Source organism: Schistocerca gregaria, chromosome 5 (genome assembly GCF_023897955.1).
Source record: "Schistocerca gregaria isolate iqSchGreg1 chromosome 5, iqSchGreg1.2, whole genome shotgun sequence".
Classification (NCBI taxonomy): Eukaryota; Metazoa; Arthropoda; class Insecta; order Orthoptera; family Acrididae; genus Schistocerca; species Schistocerca gregaria.
The window spans coordinates 611,324,134-611,344,375 of record NC_064924.1 but is presented as its reverse complement, the minus strand read 5'-3'; positions in this window follow the sequence as shown (position 1 = coordinate 611,344,375).

Genomic DNA, 20,242 nt, shown 5'->3' with positions numbered 1-20,242 from the left:
ACAAGCATGGGACATTCCGTTTCCCAAATCGTTAGAGAATTCAATATTCCCAGATCCATCGTGTCAAGAGTGTGCCGAAAATACCAAATTTAAGGTATTACCCCTCACCATGGACAGTGGCCGATGGCCTTCACTTAATGAATTCCAGAATTCGAAATCAGAACAGTTGTTAGCATGAGTGACATAAAAGTAGATACTTCAGGTGTTGCGAAAGAACTCAAATCACTTAAGAAAGGCAAGTCTTGCAGTCCAGATGGTATACCAATCAGGCCACAATAGCGCCTTTCTTAGCAATCATATACAACCGCTCAATTGACGAAAGGTGTGTTCCTAAAGACTTGAAAGTAGCACAGGTCACACCAATATGCAAGAAAGGAAACAGGAGTAACCCATTGATTTATATACCCATATCACTGACCTCAATTTGCCGTAGGAGCATATACTGGACTCGAACGTTTTGAATCACCTTGAAGAAAATGACTTATTATACATTACCTACACGGATTCAGAAAATATCGTTCTTCTGCAACACAGCTAGCACTTTATTCCCATGAAGTAATGAGTGCTGTCCACAAGAAATCTCACATCGATTCCATATTCCTAGATTTCCATAAGGCTTTTGATACCGTTCCTCACAAGCGACTATTAATCAAACTGCGTGCATATGGAGTATCGTCTCAGTTGTGTGACTGGATTCGTGGTTTCCTCTTAGAAAGGTCACAGTTCGTAGTGATAGACGGTAAACCATTGAGTAACAGAAGTGATGTCTGGCGTTCCGCAAGGTAGTGTCATAGGCCCTCTGCTGTTATTGATTTACATAAATGATCTAGGTGATAATCTGAGCAGCTCCCTTAGACTGTTTACAGATGACTCTTTAATTTACCATCTAGTGAAATCATCATACGATCGATTCTAATTACAAAATGATCTAGAGAGCAAATCTGTATGGTGCGAAAAGTGGCAGTTGGCACTAAACAGAGAAAAGTGCGATGTCATCCTCATGGGTACTAAAAGAACTGCGATAAATTTTGGGTATACGATAAATCGCACAAATCTAAGGGCTGTCAATTCGACTAAATACCTAGGAAATACAATTACGAGGAACTTAAATTGGAAAGACCACTTAGATAATATTGTGGGGAAGGCGAAACAAAGACTGCGCTTTGCTGGCGGAACACTCAGAAGATGCTACAAACCCACTAAAGACACAGCCCACATTACACTTGTCCGTCCTCTGCTGGAATATTGCTGCGCCGTGTGGGATCCTTACCAGGTAGGATTCACGGAGAACATCGAAAAAGTGCCAAGAAGGGTAGTTCGTTTCGTGTTATCGCGCAATAGGGGTGAGAGTGTCACTGATATGATACGCGAGTTGGTGAGGCAGTCACTCAAGCAAAGGCGGTTTTCTTTGCTGCAAGATATGCGAAATTTCATTCACCAACTATCTCTTCCGAATGCGAAAATATTTTTTTGACACCCACCTAAGTAGGAAGAAATTATCTTCATAATAAAATAAGAGAAATCAGAGCTCGAACGGAAAGATTTAGGTGTTCCTTTTTCCCACGTGCCATTCTAGAGTGGAATGGTAGAGAAGTAGTATGAAAATGGTTCGATGAACCCTCTGTCAGGCACTTAAGTGTGAATTGCGGAGTAACCATGTAGATGTAGATGTAGGTGACCAAGAGCAGCGGCCTTTGCGTACAGTTTTCAGTGCTAACAAACATGCAGTCAAGCGTGAAATAACCGCAGATATAAATGTGAGCCGTACACTCCTGGAAATTGAAATAAGAACACCGTGAATTCATTGTCCCAGGAAGGGGAAACTTTATTGACACATTCCTGGGGTCAGATACATCACATGATCACACTGACAGAACCACAGGCACATAGACACAGGCAACAGAGCATGCACAATGTCGGCACTAGTACAGTGTATATCCACATTTCGCAGCAATGCAGGCAGCTATTCTCCCATGGAGACGATCGTAGAGATGCTGGATGTAGTCCTGTGGAACGGCTTGCCATGCCATTTCCACCTGGCGCCTCAGTTGGACCAGCGTTCGTGCTGGACGTGCAGACCGCGTGAGACGACGCTTCATCCAGTCCCAAACATGCTCAATGGGGGGCAGATCCGGAGATCTTGCTGGCCAGGGTAGTTGACTTACACCTTCTAGAGCACGTTGGGTGGCACGGGATACATGCGGACGTGCATTGTCCTGTTGGAACAGCAAGTTCCCTTGCCGGTCTAGGAATGGTAGAACGATGGGTTCGATGACAGTTTGGATGTACCGTGCACTATTCAGTGTCCCCTCGACGATCACCAGAGGTGTACGGCCAGTGTAGGAGATCGCTCCCCACACCATGATGCCAGGTGTTGGCCCTGTGTGCCTCGGTCGTATGCAGTCCTGATTGTGGCGCTCACCTGCACGGCGCCAAACACGCATACGACCATCATTGGCACCAAGGCAGAAGCGACTCTCATCGCTGAAGACGACACGTCTCCATTCGTCCCTCCATTCACGCCTGTCGCGACACCACTGGAGGCGGGCTGCACGATGTTGGGGCGTGAGCGGAAGACGGCCTAACGGTATGCGGGACCGTAGCCCAGCTTCATGGAGATGGTTGCGAATGGTCCTCGCCGATACCCCAGGAGCAACAGTGTCCCTAATTTGCTGGGAAGTGGCGGTGCGGTCCCCTACGGCACTGCGTAGGATCCTACGGTCTTGGCGTGCATCCGTGCGTCGCTGCGGTCCGGTCCCAGGTCGACGGGCACGTGCACCTTCCGCCGACCACTGGCGACAACATCGATGTACTGTGGAGACCTCACGCCCCACGTGTTGAGCAATTCGGCGGTACGTCCACCCGGCCTCCCGCATGCCCACTATACGCCCTCGCTCAAAGTCCGTCAACTGCACATACGGTTCACGTCCACGCTGTCGCGGCGTGCTACCAGTGTTAAAGACTGCGATGGAGCTCCGTATGCCACGGCAAACTGGCTGACACTGACGGCGGCGGTGCACAAATGCTGCGCAGCTAGCGCCATTCGACGGCCAACACCGCGGTTCCTGGTGTGTCCGCTGTGCCGTGCGTGTGATCTTTGCTTGTACAGCCCTCTCGCAGTGTCCGGAGCAAGTATGGTGGGTCTGACACACCGGTGTCAATGTGTTCTTTTTTCCATTTCCAGGAGTGTATTTGGAACGTATTCTTTGCGACAACGTGGCGAAATTTTTACCTTAACGGGCTATGGCAGTAGACGACTAATGCTATGGATTTGCTAACAGCATGACTTCGCCTCAAGGCCTCTCCTGAGCTCTTGGACCCTATTGGAAAACGGTGGCCTTGTCGAATGAGTACCAATTTGAGTTCGTAAGAGCTGATGGTAGGGTTAGATTGTGTAAGGTGCCTACGAATCTATGCATTAAGGTTGTCAACAAGGCAGTGCGCAAACTGGTGCTGGCTCCATAACGGTGTGGGCAGCCTTCACATGGAGTGGACTGGGTCCCGTGAGTCAACTGCACCGACCATTCGTTGGAAATGGCTATGTTCGGCTGCTTGGAGACCATTCGTAGCCATTCGTGGAGTTCATGTTCCCAACAAAGATGTCATGTCACCGGGCCACAAATGTTCGAGACTCGTCTGAAGATCATGCTGGACAGTTTGAGCGAATGATTTGGCCGCCTAGATCGCACTACATGAACTTCATCGAACACTTATGAGATATAATCGGGAGGTCAGTTCGGGTCCAACTCCTACACCGGCAACACTTTTGCAATTGTGGACATCAATAAAGGCAACATTGCTCAATATTTCTGTAGGTGACTTCCAATGACTTTTTGAGTCGATGCACGTCGACTTGCTGCAGTACGCCGTGTAAAAAGAGAGCCGACACGATATGTGGAGGTATCTTGCGACATTCGTCACCCCAGTGCAGGTTGGCAGGCCTTATAAACCACCCACTGTACTCGGATTTTAAGACTTACCAAGGGGGAGGTTACCATGAGAGAAAGATTGAATAATCAGTAGAAGGGTAACATTCTACGAGTCGGGGCGTGGAATGTAAGAAGCTTGAACGTGGTAGGCAAACTATAAAATCTGAAAAGGGAAATGCAAAGGCTCAATCTAGATATAGTAGGGGTCAGTGAAGTGAAGTGGGTTTCTCGTCAGTAGCACTTTCATTAAATTTTTCATTTAAAGTCCCTAGACAATCGTTAAAGAGCCGGAGGTATTCGTGACAATGTTTCACTTCCTTACATGGCAACACAAAGCTTTAACATATTTGTCTTTTACAGAAAAACTGAGCCGTAACTTATCTCTGGAGCGGTTTATGTGTTTGCTCTGTCTCGTGTATGCGCTTTGCCGCGATGCGATTGGTAGCGATCGCCTATTTAGGCGCCCACGGAACGATTCGAAAGAGGGCCGGTGCAGCAGCTAGACGCTGTGGAAGTTTTGATGGTTATCGAGAGAGGGCAGTGACCCTGTCAGTCATCGTCGATGCAGTGCTGGTCGTGGCATAGTCAGTGGTGAGCCGAGTACTGAAGCAAGGCTCGTGAGGGGACGACGTGGCGTGAGAATTCACGCTAATAGCGGAGCTGGGGCTTTGCTACGTCTGGAGGACAGTGCAGCCGTGCAGAGGCCTGAATACAACCGTCTGCATCCTATCACCGTGTCAAGAATTCTGTCTGCCGCTGCCACTTTCAGCTGTCTTCATTCTGGTGGGTACACTGTTTTCCCGTCGAGGATCGTTCCCGCACGATTAACTGTTGGGTGGCCCTTCACGACTTTCGCGTTGAGCTGTTGTGCCTCAAATGCGCTGTCGCGTTTTGTGTATGGGAGTTCCTCGTCCTGTAGCTATCGTTTTGCTTACAGGTACTACCTGTCTCTACTGCGTAATTCATTGGATATAACTTGTGAAAGCTGTGCAAATCCTTCGAACTGTATAGAGCTTGTGTACGAGAAATTTTGCTGGAGTAATGTTTGTTTATTTCAAGCCCAATCCCTGGCAAAATCTATAAGCGATACTGTGGTAAAGTCTGTTGTTTGAAGTATGTTGTATTGAATAGCAGCGTGCTTACTCTTAAGTACGAGTTAGCCAAATTTCTGGTTACGGTTGCTCTTGCAGTATTTGATTATGTACTGATTACCTCTGCTCAACTGTGTGAGCAAGCAACTAAGCTTATGCAATGCCGTCTTAGTTGTAATTCTAAAGGTGCAGTTTTATCTTAGCCCCATAATTAACTGCGCGTTTACTGCTTTGCGCACTTCTAGAGTACTTCAGTAAGCTTCCTACTTAAATCATTTGATGGTTAAAGTTGCAATGAAAATGTCTTACTTGCTTTAAAATATTGCAAATTCCTTTAAGACCTTCGTGCTTATTGACTGTTCGCCTGTCCTCATGCCTGTACGTTAATATCCGATTTAACATCTTGAATGCAAAAGATTGGCTGTCTTCACTGTTGGCGTTAAACGGGCCATGATCTAGCAGTTTGTTTGATGTGTTATAGAAGGAACTTGCTTTCTAAGCCGGCTGGGCTGAGCCTCCCGCGTTGCCGCGTGGCCAGTTCAACTCAGAAGGCCTAAGGCCACGAAATGCTGATAAGTTTGAGCAGTACTGTAACTGATGAATATACTTTATCATTAAGAAATTTTTGTCTGATGTAAAGCTGTAAATAATATTTTTGGTGCTTTAAACTATTCAAAAGATTTCAAATCCTTTCGGAGTCGCCAGGCTTGTTAGTCCTCTGTCCAATAATTTTGTCTAAAGTATTTTCATTGAACAAGCAGAAGATCTGTAAAGTCTTCCCTCAAACTTCTATTTTTTCTTAAATCAATATTTTGAAACTACGTTTTTTCACAAGCAGAAGTATAAGTTCCAAGTTAAAAAAAAATCTCTTATTGAAGGAAGTCATTTCAATTTGTCTTAAATTAAAATATGTATTCTTAAACGTTACTCTCATTGCTTTGCAACAGTTCTCTCAATTTTTAACATTGTGTTATGTGAATAAATAGGGGGCTGTAATATCATTGTATCTCTATGCTGTTGCCAGTGTTGGTTATTTCGATACCTGGTAAATAAAGTTACTTGTTGGGAATTCTCTATGGAGTTAGTCGTTTTACTCCCCGCATCCATGAGACCTGCAATGAACGTATCAAAGCTTTTCTTGCTCTTGTCAGTCTGAATTTTATATTTCTTTACTTATGTCACTGCCACTCAAGTAGCAATACTTTTATATCGCTTTTAAAGCCTCATTTCCTAATCCGATTTTCCCAGTATCACTTGCTCTAACTGTTCTCCATTAACTTTGTTTTAGTTTTGTTTAAGATCATCTTGCAGTATGGTTTGAAGATACTCAGTTCCGTTGAATTGATTTTCAAAATCCTTTACCGTCTCAGACATAATTACAGTGTCATTGGCGTTTTTGTTTTTCTTTTTGGTTTCCCTTTCCAAATTTCTCCTTGGTTTAATCTGTTACCCAAATTTTGTGCAGATTAAATAAGGGATAAACAGCAACTCTGTCTTATTTAATTTTCAACTATTACCTCCCTTTCATGCCCTCCCGCTGGTGAATACAATCTGGTTTCAGTGCAAGTCGTATATCTCCTTTTGCTCCCTCTATTTATCCCTGATGACTTCAATATTTCAGAAAGAATATTGCAGTAAACGTACTAAAGGTTTTTCTAAATCTAAAAATGCTTCAAATGTATCATATGAGTTTCCCAGCGAATCGAGCGTATCTATTACTCTCGGATGGCTAGCCGGGTGCAGTCGTTAACGTAACATGATATTTGGACAGCGTCAGTTCTTGGTGATACCTGTACAATGAGCGTCTTCGTTACACTGCGTACCTTTGTGCTCTTATCGCTCCCCAACCCATCATAACCATCCGGCCGCACTCCGGGGCATTTGGTGCGGTAGCGAGGAGCGGAAGGGCTGGCATATGCAGCTGCCGAATGCTGAGCGCGAACCGCCGTCTCTCAGAGCTCCTGCCACTTCCGTCGGGCGCGTAAGTCGCTCTCGGTCGACTTTGTGACTTCAGATGGCTGAGCACCGGGTCTCACGCTTTACTGAGAGGGAAGCCGCTCTAACCTATTAACCAGGATGTCGGCCACTAGTACCCGACCACCGACCTTTATAACACAGTAGGAGAAAAATCCAAGTGCTTTCAGCGAGAAGGTACAAACTGAGCAAACAGAGGCTCTTGAAACATAGTCCTACAGAAGAATTATGAAGATTGTGTGGGTAAATTGAATAGCTAATGAGGAGCTACTGCGTCGAATTTTGGAAACAGTTTAAAACTTTTGAGAGGATACATCCTCGGACTTTGTGGTATAATCAGTATACTGTACAGGGAAGTGTGAAGGAGGAGTGGTGGTTCTGGAATCAGACAGTAAATAGGTTCAGGTGAATGTAGGGTGCAGCAGAGTTATTCAGAGCTGAAGAGGCTTCCAGAGGATAGGCTCGCGAGGAGAGCTGCAGCGAACCAGTCTTCGGACTGAACACCACCAAAACAGCTGAAATGTGCCTAGAAAAAAAGTTAATTACGTAGGTTTATATTTTCGGTAGGTAATAGTTAAGTTTTTTTCAATACTTCTGATAATTCATTTCACACGTCTGATGAGCAGTGGGAGCATCACTTACTTTTACTCTATGTCGGAGTACACCAAGCTTCAGCATCGTCACCTCTACTGTTTATCCTCTGTGTGGACACTGTAACATACGATCTACAGTCAACCCACGCTTGGCCACTCCTATTTGCTGAAGATGTTTTACTGGGAAGCGAACAACGTGAAGATCTCCAGGAAAAGACGCAGGACTTGGTAAATTTGGCCTCCGACTGAGTAGCAAGAAGACTGGATACATGGACCGTGGTATTCAAGCCGATGTGAACATTAAAGTCGGTGGAGAAGACCGGAAGGATGTGGAAAAATTCAAATATCCTGGCTCACTCGTATGCAGTCATGGTGAAAGTCTATCGGATATCTGGGTCAGTGTTAACACAGCCTGTATGAAACTTCGTCAGGTAATCGGCGTCCTATGTGATCCCCGTATGGCTTTGCGCCTTAAGTCAAAGGTTTATAGAACCCGGCTAGCTGCGCGGTCTAACGCCCCGCTTCCTGAGCGGGAAGGCGTGTCGCTCCCTGGCACGATTAGTGTCGAGGTCCGGGGTGCCGGCCAGCCTGTGGACGAGACTTTCCATCGGCCTCGGCGAATGCGGGCTGATGCCTTTTCTTCCGCCTCAATTACACTATGTCAGTGATTGCATAGCAGACACTATCTCCACGTACGCGTACACCATAATTAGTCTACCACTCAGACATTTTGGGTTACACTCGTCTGGTATGAGACTTTCCCGGGGGATGCCGAACCGCACAATAACTTGGGTTTGGAGTGGCGCGGTGGTGGGATGGAGGACTGCTGCTGTGGCCTGTTGTGGGGTTGTGGACCACTGAGGACTAGGGCGGGGCGAAGCTCAAATGGCTCTGAGCACTATGCGACTTAACTTCTGAGGTCATCAGTCGCCTAGAACTTAGAACTAATCAGACTTAACTAACCTAAGGACATCACACACATCCATGACCGAGGCTGGATTCGAACCTGCGACCGTAGCGGTCGCTCGGTTCCAGACTGTAGCGCTTAGAACCGCACGGCCACTCTCCGGCCGGTGAGCCGAAGCCTCTCCGTCGTTTCTAGGTCCCCGGTTCAATAGACAATACACACACGCCCAGTCGCATTTTATGGGCCGGAGTGTTGGCTAACGACAACGAAGCGTGAGCAGGCTCCGCGTAGTGGAAATGCGTATTCTCGGATGGTCCCTTGCGCTCACCCAATTTGACCACGCAACAAACGTCGACTTTCGAGGGCGACCTGGAGTTGCAACCAACTCAGAAAAACAACTGGAAAGCAGGTTAAGACGGTAAGGACACATCCTGCGCAAAAAATCAGACTCGGTGACAATAACAGCTCTGCGCCTGACTTAAATGCCCGACGACCTCGTGGCAGCCCCAAGACACGAGGGATGGACCTTATAAAGAAGGATGCGGAATTCATGAATGCCACGTATGAAGATGCCATTGACAGTCCCAAATGGAGGCAGATGTATCAACTAGCGGACCCTGATAGGGCGGCATAAATGCCAAGAAAAAGGCATATTATTTTTGTTTGGCGTCACTCTAGTACTGATTGTCGCGAAATTATCTCAGAAAAAGAACCGTTCCAAAGTATAACCTGTTCGACGCCCCATTGGGAGTTAACTAGTTTGTACCATGCATAGTTCTGCTACGAGACGACTTAATTAGGGCTGGGATATCGGATATCTATATGTCGGTATCAATAACACATTTTTAATCGATATTTGCGCAGTTGATGTACTGGTAACAACGTGATTTTTGTGGCAATATAATTGGATAATATTATAATAATCAGTATATAACTCACGATAGAGAAAACCTCCCTTTTCGTTTTACTAGTGAAATGTTTACCATAGAGGTTATTTCAAGAGTAATCATCAATACTCAGCGATATAACGGCAACGAGCATTCGAAGCAAACAAGTGTAGTAGGACTTAGAGCATACTGTTAGTGCTATGAGCACATTTTCAGTAGAAGAGATGTGTTTCACAGTACCGAAAATAAAGTGCTTATTGCTGTTAGGGCATGCACTTTAGACCCCATATTTACTGGAATTTTTTGCTTCCATGGTCGTTGGCGACGTATACGTGAATAGTGAGCACTCCTCCCGAGACACGCGTGTAAGACATATCGACAGTTTACTTTAATGCTCTTAGAGTACTTCTGACGCCATTTGTGTATTTTCGTAACTCCCTCTCACTCGAAAGTGAGAGTGATGGAAACGTTTGAAATGTAATTCTCGAAACCTCTTTTGTTTGTGTTGTTTTGTGATCATTGTGTGTTAATATTTTGATGCTACAGTGTGAACAAGAAATGCCCCTCAAAAACGATGTGTTGAAACCTCTGGTAGCAGCACAGATTTGAAAGCTCATGTAAAGTCCCAGCATCCGAAAACATTTCATCAAGGCCAGACGGTCACCGACTCGTCGAGAAAACGCGTCAAAATGGAACCGTGATAGTGTCGACAGAGAATGCAAATCTCTCCTTTCCTCTTCGAGCCCAGCAGTTGATATGGCTTCGTCAGCTGCTTATTCAACTTGTAAGCAGAGGTATGACCACTGCTTTGAAAAATATGGCTTCATTTGCGAAAGGAGCTGAATGACAACAAGAAAGAAGTGAAGCGATTTATCTATTTACATGTAAAATTACTTATAGGTAAATATGGGTTTCCTTACGTTTTTTGTTAATTCATAAAACCCATCCCTTATTTGTAAATAACTCGTTACAATGTTACATAGCTCTTACAATCAAAAGGTTCGTAGATGTACAGAAAGTAAATATCCTACACTTAACCAGCTATTAAGGACAGAAACAGTATATTAGGAGATAAATGTCACTTATATTGCTATAGCTGTCTCGTTGTCTCGGGTGTCGGTTCCTGTTTATGCTTTCCAAGTAACAGGTTCAAGGCTTTTCGTTTCAGTAAAAGGCTCTGGAATGTTGGTGCTTTTGACATTTTCAGTATTTATTCATACATTGCTCCTGACTCTCTCTACAACACCATTGGTTAAGTAAATCGAATGTGCAACATTTCAACACTACACAAAGAACTTAAAAGCTCCACTGACCAATCTCGACAGTAAATGAAACTACTCGTATGATAGCGCATCTAACACGTAAAACTTCAATAAGCATTACGTATTTAGCCTCCAGACCCATCTAGTACAGGATGTGGATCAAGAAACTTTTATTATGACTGTCTTCATTGAAATTACTTTTCAGGTATAAATTACACAATGTTTCTTGGAAATAATAATTATTTGCCGAGCGGTTCTACGCGCTTCAGTCCGGAACCGCGCGACTGCTACGGCCGCAGGCTCGAATCCTGCCTCGGGCATGGATGTGTATGATGCCTTAGGTTAGTTAGGTTTAAGTAGTTCTAAGTTCTAGTGGACTGATGATCTCAGATGTTAAGTCCCATAGTGCTCAGAGCCATTTGAACCAAATAATTATTTGTATAAAGATTTATGCGCCTAATACTTAAAAACAAAATTATCTTTAACTATGAAATATATAATTTCAGTGTAAAATTTATCTCACGTCAGACCTAAATTTATATATAATCAAACAATGAAATCGAAGTTAGAAAAGTTCTGAGGAGGCAAGAGTCATTACAACCTGGAATCATAAATTATCAATAAAAAGAAAAAAAATGCCATAGGAACAGGCCCTGAAGGCCCAACGGTACCGATCGGCTGCCGTGTCATCCTCAGTCCTGAGGCGGCACCGGATGCAGATTTGGATGGCCGTGTGATCCGCACACCGCTCTCCCAGCCGTTGTCAGTTTTCGGGACCAGTGTCGCTAGTTCTCAATCAAATATCTCCTCAATTGGCCTCACAAGGGATGAGTGCACCCCGCTTGCCAACAGCACTCGCTAGATACAGACGGTGACCCGCTCAAGTGCTACCCAAGCCCGACAGCGCTTAACTTCGGTGATCTGATGGAACTGGTGTTACCACTGTGGAAAGGCCGTTGGCGAATCATAAATTACGAGTTCAATTTTAAAACTAGAATTTTACCATTAGCACTTCGAAAAATCTATATTCTTCATTTTATGAGAGTTTCCCAGAAAGTAATGCACTGCATTTTTTTTCTTCAAGAATTCTTTATTGAACATAATGAGAATTTGTCACAAAAGAATGGTATTTTATCCACACACCTTATTTTTCTTCATAATTTCCTTCCCATTCTATGGCCTTCCTCCAGCGCGAAATAAGGACATGTATGCCCTGTCGGTACCAATCCTTGTCCTTTGTTGATTGCCAGTCGCAGAGACAGCTGCCAAGTCGTAATCCGTATGTGCTCGCAAATGACGTCACCTCGCTGAAACATGTCAGGTGCGACAGCCGTAGATGGTCTCCCCGACTGCTGCAAATCATGGGGCTCCGCCAAACCGCCTTCTGATGACCTCACCCTCTGTGCCCAGCGACTAACTGTACCTCTGTCTACAGCAGATGCTCCACAGACTTTAGACAAGCGTTTGTAAATATTCCATTCCCCACATTTTCTTTCTCTGTAGTGAGAAAGTCAGTGACGGCACGTTGCTTGTAACGTACATAGTATATAGATGCCATTTTGAAACTGTTCTGTCGCTACGATATCTGTCAGAAGTGACAAAAACTCAGTCAGAAGACTTCAAATAATACATACGTAACGTTTCGTATTCGTAGAAGAAAATGCGGTGCATTACTTTCTGTGCAACCGTCGTGCTAATCTTTGTTATCGTTATTTAGCATGCCGATGTTGGATTATATCGAATATCGATATTTTCTTTTCGAAGTTCTGCCCCACAACTAGAGTGACTGGAAAGGAAACCAGTTTCTGTGTGTTATGTAAAACAGAAACAAACGCTGGTGCTCCAGATGGGAGGGGAGGGGGTGGTTGTTGGGGGAGGGGGAGGGTACAGAAGCGTCCATTTCCCAGCAGGTGGTGCAGCGCTCCAGCTGCTGCTCTCTGCTGCCTCCCTCTAGGCTGCTACATCCAGAACTAGGGCACACGGCGTCAGCAAAAGCAACAGCCGGCCCGGCCGCCACACGTATCACAACCAAGCCACGCCACGCTACACCGTTCTCATACATCATATCTGTACGCGGCGACGGCCACCACCCGGACTGCCGGGCACGTATTTATTTTTCCGATACGGAAAAACGGATATATGGAAAGTTACAGGGGACTGGAGAATTAAAACGTGTTTTTTTATTCGGCAGCTAAACGCTGTGCTTTAGAGAAATACACTGAAGAGCCAATGAAACTGGAATAACTGCCTAATATCTTGTAGGCCCTCCGGGAGCACGTCGAAGTACTGCAACACGACGTGGCGTGGATTCGACTTATGTCTGAAGCTATGCTAAATAATATTCATGTGTGGCGAGTTTGATGGCCGGTTACTGGACGCACTCTGCAGCAATTCTGGACGTGTGGGGTGTGTATTGTTCTGCTGGAATTGTCCAGGAATGCACAATGGACATGAGGGGATGGAGGTGGTCAGACAGAACGCTTACATATGGTGTCACCTTGTAACACTTATATCGATTGGAAGTAGGTTTATATTATGTAACTGTGTATCTGCAATTGTGAAGTGAGTATTCTGTGTTATTTAAACTCCTTGATCTGTGAAAAGAAAACCACAAAATTCTAATGTATATATGAAAAAAGCAAAAAGATATGTGAAAATGATAATTATAACATGTGTGTGTTCGTAAAAAGAAAATGCTTATTGAAAGCTGGTTCATGCTCAGGGCACTTGTGTTTGTAACACGCAAAAGCTGTAGGAAAGTCCTCCTGCAATGGAAGTGGCATGGAACGATTAGTGTGGTTTTGATTGCTATCTTGAATAGTTCCTTTTTTTGAAGTTAATTAAGCCCATTGTTATATTTTACTGTCTTGCAAAGTAAATTAGTAAAATTTGTATCCTGTTACTATTCAAAGGGAAATCTCAAAGAATGTAGCTTCAATAACTAATAGTCAGTTTTCTCCAACACACGAGTATATTTCCAAATTAATGTGCCTAATTGGGCTGGCAACCGTTCATTTTTTTCAGTCATTTATAATTTTACCTCTTTCACTAACTTGCAAGGTTAAAGTCCGTTTGGTTTTTCTATTAACTTCACCAAATTCAAAATTATTGTCCGATACCTTTGTCCATTAGACGTACGAGTGGTCAAACTTCGAAATCCTCGCAGAGGGTAACATTAGCATGTTTCACGTTAGAGTGATATACGTTAGTGTTATAACCTGTCAGATTCATATCAAGACGTATGAGGGGGTCCCATAATACTCCAATCACAAACGCCCCACGCCATTACAGAGCCTCCATCAGCTTGAACAGTCACCTCCCGATATGGAGAGTCAATGGATTCATGAGGTTGTCTCCATACCCATACATGTCCATCCGCTCGGTACAATTTGAAAAGAGACACGTCCGACCAGGCAACAGATTTACAGTCAACAACAGCCCAAGTTGGTGTGCAGTCATATAGGGTACATGGGTGGGCCTTCGGCTCCAATAGCCCATATCGATGGTGTTCCGTTGAACGGTTCACACTCTGACACTTGTTGATGGCCCAGGACTGAAATCTGCAGCAGTTTGCAGATGGATTGCACTTCTGTCACGTTGAACGAATCTCTTCAGTTGCCGTTGGTCCCGTTCTTGATGGATCCTTTCCCGTCTGCAGCGATGTCGAAGATTTGATGTTTTACCGTATTCCTGATATTCACGGTACACTCCTGAAATGGTCGTACGGGAAAATCCTCACTTCATCGCTACCTCGGAGGTGGTGTGTCCCATCGCTCGTGCGCCGACTATAACACCACGTTCAAACTCACTTAAATCTTGATTACCTGCCACTGTAGCAGCAGAAACAGATCTAACAACTGCTCCAGACACTTGTTGTCTTATACAGGTGTTCCCGATCGCCGCGCTGTGTTCTGCCTGTTTACATATCTCTGTGTTTGAATACGTGTCCCTATGTCAGTTTCTTTTAGAGCTTCAGTGTATTGCCACATCAAACCGGAATAGTTTTTTACAGGGAGTCCCAGGAGGAATGGTCAATATTCAGCGAAACGACAGGAACGATCATTCGAAGCAAAATATTCTGGTAAACATGAGCTCTAAAATGCAAAACCTCAAGAGCTATGAGTACTTCTTGATCTTCAATATTGTGAAACGTATCTCTTCTACTGCAAGCTCTTTGCTTTTCATGTATTGGGAAGTGGTAATACCGGCGAAAAGAAGAAAAAAATTGTCTAGTAAATAGGAGTTATAAAATGAATAACTTAAGAGCTATAAGCACCTGTATCGTGAAAGAGAAGTGTTTCACATTAGCTAACATGAAAAAGTGCTTACAGCTCATAAGGCATTCACTTTATAGCCCATGTTTACTCGACACTTTTTTCTTGTTTAGGTCGATACTACCACCACACAAAATATGGAAAGCGAAGAGGTTGCAGTAGAGGAGCTTTGTTTCACAGTATCGAAGATGATGAAGTACTCATGCGCTCTTAAGGTATCCATGTATACTAGACTTTTTTTGCTTCGAAAGATCTTTCCTGTTATATCCCTGAATATTGACCATTCCTCCTGTGTCATCTTGAATTCAAAACCAAAAGTTTGAGAAAAAGCAAAAAAGAGAAAAGCATCAGCTCGTAACTGTGGTAAGTTATAAAATAATTCGAGATCACGTGAAGATTCTCAACGGTAGGTCACATTACAAATGATGAAATCAGAGAAATGATGCGATTGTAAGGTAAGATAAGGTAATAGTTGTTGATGAGTCTTCGGGGAGGTATGGCCGTGATCGGAGAAACTTTTCGGTTTGTGAAGTATTGTCCAGAGCTGCGCTGGACATCTTTGGATAAAATGTCAGGAACCGCAAAGTTTCTTTGACTACAGCCCTACTTCGCAGAGGACTCATCAGCAACTTCGACTTCTCGTCGCGACAGTCCTCTTTCTATGGTCGGAATAATGGAAGTTGTTGAAGGGAAGAAGTTGTTATGGTACGCACATTTAGAACGAATGAATGCCGCTAGATACCCAAAGAAGGTGTGGATGTGAACCCCAGAAGAAAAAGGAAACGAAGACGAAGTCATCCACCGGTTCCCAACCTTTGTTAGATCACAACCCCTGAGCGCATTCACATATTAGGTAGTACCACCCCCCCCCCCCCCGTCTGTTTGTCTCCCTCCCTCCTTCTCCCACATTATCACCATTATCTAACTAAACTGTAAAATGAAAGAGTTTTTCTGGAACACTTTTAGTTTTAAAATGATGGAAGGTGAATGATATTAAAATGTGTGTGTGTGTGTGTGTGTGTGTGTGTGTGTGTGTGTGTGTGTGTTTGTGTTTGTGTTTAAGAATGAATGACAAAGTAATTCGTGGTGCATCGGATGTGCTATTCAGAACCCCTACTCAGATGAGAAAACTAACTATCCACAGTGAGGGTAGACACTTGTTAAAAAAAGCATATTTACCCTGCATTACTCCTCTTCATTTCAGCACTTGCTTGATATGCCTACCGTAACCCCACTTAAAATCAAGCAGTTTAAAATATATGCACTATCCTTACTCTTCGTAAATCTGTTGATTGCTAGTCCGCCCCCCCCCCCCCCCCCCCCTCCCCGGTAACTGATCGGTCAGAACCATAGAATGTCAATTCTAAGGGGCCGGGTTCGACTTCCGGCTGTGCCGGAATTTTCTCTGCTCAGGGACCTGGTGTTGTGTTGTCCTAATCATCATCATTTCATCCCCATCGCAAATCGCCGAAGTGGCGTCAAATCGAAAGACTTGCACCCGGCGAACGGTCTACCGGGACGGGAGGCCCTAGTCTAACGACATTGACTTGATTGCTGCACTCGTTACTTCTGAACTGGGAGAAACTGTAAGGCTTCAGGCCGTTAATGCTATGTGTCTGACCACAGCCACTAATAGTAATACACTCGTAATAGTAATAGTAATATTGTGTACACCACTATAGTAGCACTTTTGTAGTTACTGCTGTGCCACGCAGTCGATTACTTCATTTACCTGTTTCGAAGCGAGTAATGAGGCAATTTATGGACTTTATACAACTTGGAAAAGACATTATGTTGACGTATTTATCATTGGTTACGTATATGTTTCACTTTTATCATCCGCGATGTGCGGACAAAACAGAACACATGTGTTGTTAGAGGGTTGACTGCATGAGGAACCTGTTTCCTTTATCGCATTAATACTACAAATAGAGAAACAGTAATTATTGATCACTTATATAATCAATTTTACAGTCTTACAAAATTGTGACAATAGTAATGATATTTTGAAAATAACTTAGTTTCTTGACTGAAAGAGAATCGAATAGTTCAGTTCTTACCCGTCAAAGTTTCAGTTCACTCCCCATGGGGTAATTGCTCCCAGGTTGGGAAGCACTGGTCTAGGAGACGGGTGACAGATGTCAGGGAAGGTATGGACTCCAGTCTTTGCACCAAACGTTACAGCGAACTACGTTCGTTACTGAAAGAATGTCTGTGATGCTTCCGAGCGACGCTAGGCCTCCTTTAGTATTTTCCGGCCTTGAAACGGCGAAATTTCACGGAACTAGCAGGATGTGCAGCATGCTACGTACCCCAGTATAGTGATTTTCAACTTATTTATAGAAACGAAATGTTAATCGTTTCCTAAGATATCTAGTTTCTTAAGAAAAAATTTAATTTTTTTAATACAAATATTTACTTAGGAAACCTTACGAATGAGTGTCTCTGAGCGGAGGCAGCTATTTTATATGCATGAATCACTTCTTACATCGTACAGTAGCCGCACAGCTCGTCTGCGGGAGCGCCCAACAAACGCTTCCGGACTCCTTCGACACTTTTTTTTTTATCTCATTTTGTTCTGTATTGTTCGTTGAATTTGTTCGTGACGGACGTCCGATGACACTCGTTCAGGTTGTTCGTTGATCCGTTTAGTCAGTTTTTTTTTTTTTTTTTATTTCTGGCCGAACACGCTGAGCTACCGTGCCGGCAACACTCAAGCTGCTCTGGTTCCCCTCTGCTCGCACCGCGAGGGAGACTCTCCATACGCAAAGATAAACAGCGGCACAGCTACGGCAATTTCGTCGTTGCTATAGAAACATAAAAGTAAAGTTCATTTGGCTATTACCCAGCAATTTACAATACTTGCATTATTATTGAAGCCTATAGGAGAATACAGGCAAGTGTGTCACTGACTTGATTACATCGAGGATACGCAACCAGCTTTCTGCGATGGTATTGTACATCGTGCAAATACCGGAATCTGCTGCATCAGCGCCTAATCGCCCGGCCTTGCGGTCCTATTCACGCCACCGCTAAGTGTGCGCCGCACGTGCTGACGGCTGACGGCTCCCTCAAGTGTGACTTGTCCAGCCTACGTAGACCGCCGAAGGGAAGCAGCCGACCGCCGTCGTTGTAGTGGTCCTTAGCAGGTCCTACAATCCGCCCAGGGCAGCTCGTTCAGTGACCGCCGACAACTCTGCACTAGGGAGGCCGCGAGTTCGCGCCCCGGCCACGACCAGTAGCTTTCAGTCGCTTGGATGATGTTGTCACCGAGATACCAGAGGGTAGCAGCTCGATCGCTCCTTGCACAGGTACAGCTCCAAAGCGCAGCGTGCCCCACCATAGCTATGATGCGTCCTTGCACCGGAGGTTGGAAGTAGCTTCAGCGGGCAGGTTGGTCGTCGTGTTTGGCCTGTAACTCAAACAGTCGTTTCTCTCCGATTTTAGACGCGGACAGAGCGGCGACACGATTGTCTGATTTGAGTCTCCGGACTCGCTTATTTATACGTATTTCCCCTACACTTCTGACGTATTTCCTCCAAAGGGGACAGGTGGAGTGCTCTTTGATAATTACAAGTCAGATTACCTCAGCCCACTTCGGCCCCTACACCCAGGTCACTAGGCGCTGTTTTAACTGCAACATATGGGTTCTTCACAGTACGTCGGTGCCCTGTGCTACCCTGATTGCTTCACGATTTTATCTAGTGCACACCACTACATGCCTTCCCGCTTGCGAGGGCTGTCGTAAATCTGCCTCCCGGAAGTGTCTGCAAAATATCAACATCGCCCGTGGCTGCCATCCGATGTGTCTATCGGTCCCTTAACTACTACCTTCAAGCTATAGCTGCGCGAAACTCACAAGAATTCCCCAAATCCACGCCTGACTTTATTCGTGCCGCACCAGGAGATTCCGTTACGATTTGGCGGCTACATCGTGATATTCAGCTGGTCTTGCCATTACCCTCACTTTCTGAAATAGTGCGAGTGAATATCTCGGCAGCCGGCCGGTGTGACCGTGCGGTTCTAGGCGCTTCAGTCTGGAACCGCGTGACCGCTATGGTCGCAGGTTCGAATCCTGCCTCGGGCATGGATGTGTCTCATGTACTTAGGTTAGTTAGGTTTAAGTAGTTCTAAGTTCTAGGGGACTGATGACCACAAATGTTAAGTCCCATAGTACCCAGAGCCATTTGAATATCTCGACATCCTCGTTAATGAAGTGCTTAGTATGACTAGCATATTTCTGCTGAACATCGCCGTATTCCTACATGATAAAGAGCCCACACGAGCAGCACCTACAAGATCTGTGCTCTTGGGAAGCGCACCACGCCTTCCACACGTCCAACCTGGCGCTCGGGGCTCACAGCACCCAGTTACGACACCTGAATATCGGCTTATAAGAGCCCGAAACCAGTGGTGTGATAAAAAAAGGAACTTAACAACTGTGCAGGTATTTTCAAGCTCTGGGAAAAATTATTTAGGTTTAATTTGTGGAGCATCAGAATAACATCAAACATCTTCCCTGGCCAGCACAATCAGCAGACATCAACATCACTGAAAAGTTATGGGGAATTGCAGAGCAGAGACTGAGGAGCAGATCTGCAGTCCCAACATCGTTGAAACAACTGGCGCGTATTTCGGTAGAAGAATGAGAGAGTCTATTCCGCGAACAGTTGCAATTGCTCTCAAAGCATCCAACTTCTTATCAATAAATAAATGTCGTGTGTACGTCAGGTGTTCATATTATTTTGTTCACCCCTGTGTATGGATATTTTACCTGTTAAACTAAGATATTTCCATACTCTTCTAGGCTCACTTTGTAGTTCATATCTTTTAAGGATAGTGCATGATTGGAATTCCAGATATGCTGTTAAGTTCATGAGGCCACTTTAGAAAAAACGACAACAATCCTACATCTTTTTTCCATCACCTGAAGACCGAACAGCATACAGTAGATAATACAGAACAAGATACATAAACTTTACACGTAACACCGGAATGACCGCTAATGAACATTGTAACGACTCCATGTAAGCCGCTACATGGCTCGACCCCACAACTAAAGACACCTGAGTACTCTTTCGACACTCAGGGAAGAGCCTGATGATAATTAGTAAGATAGGGTTATTTAAATATAGACGATCATTTTCTGTGTCAATCGAGGGAGACAACCTTAGTCGACCCCCGATAACGAATAACCGCGAGGTAAGGTACATTGGTCAGGACGACATTAGGGAAACATTACTGGAGGAGCAGACGGATAACCGGATTTCGGCCGTCAGCCCAGTAATTGCGATCTCGGTTAAAGGAATTTCACTGGACTGCATA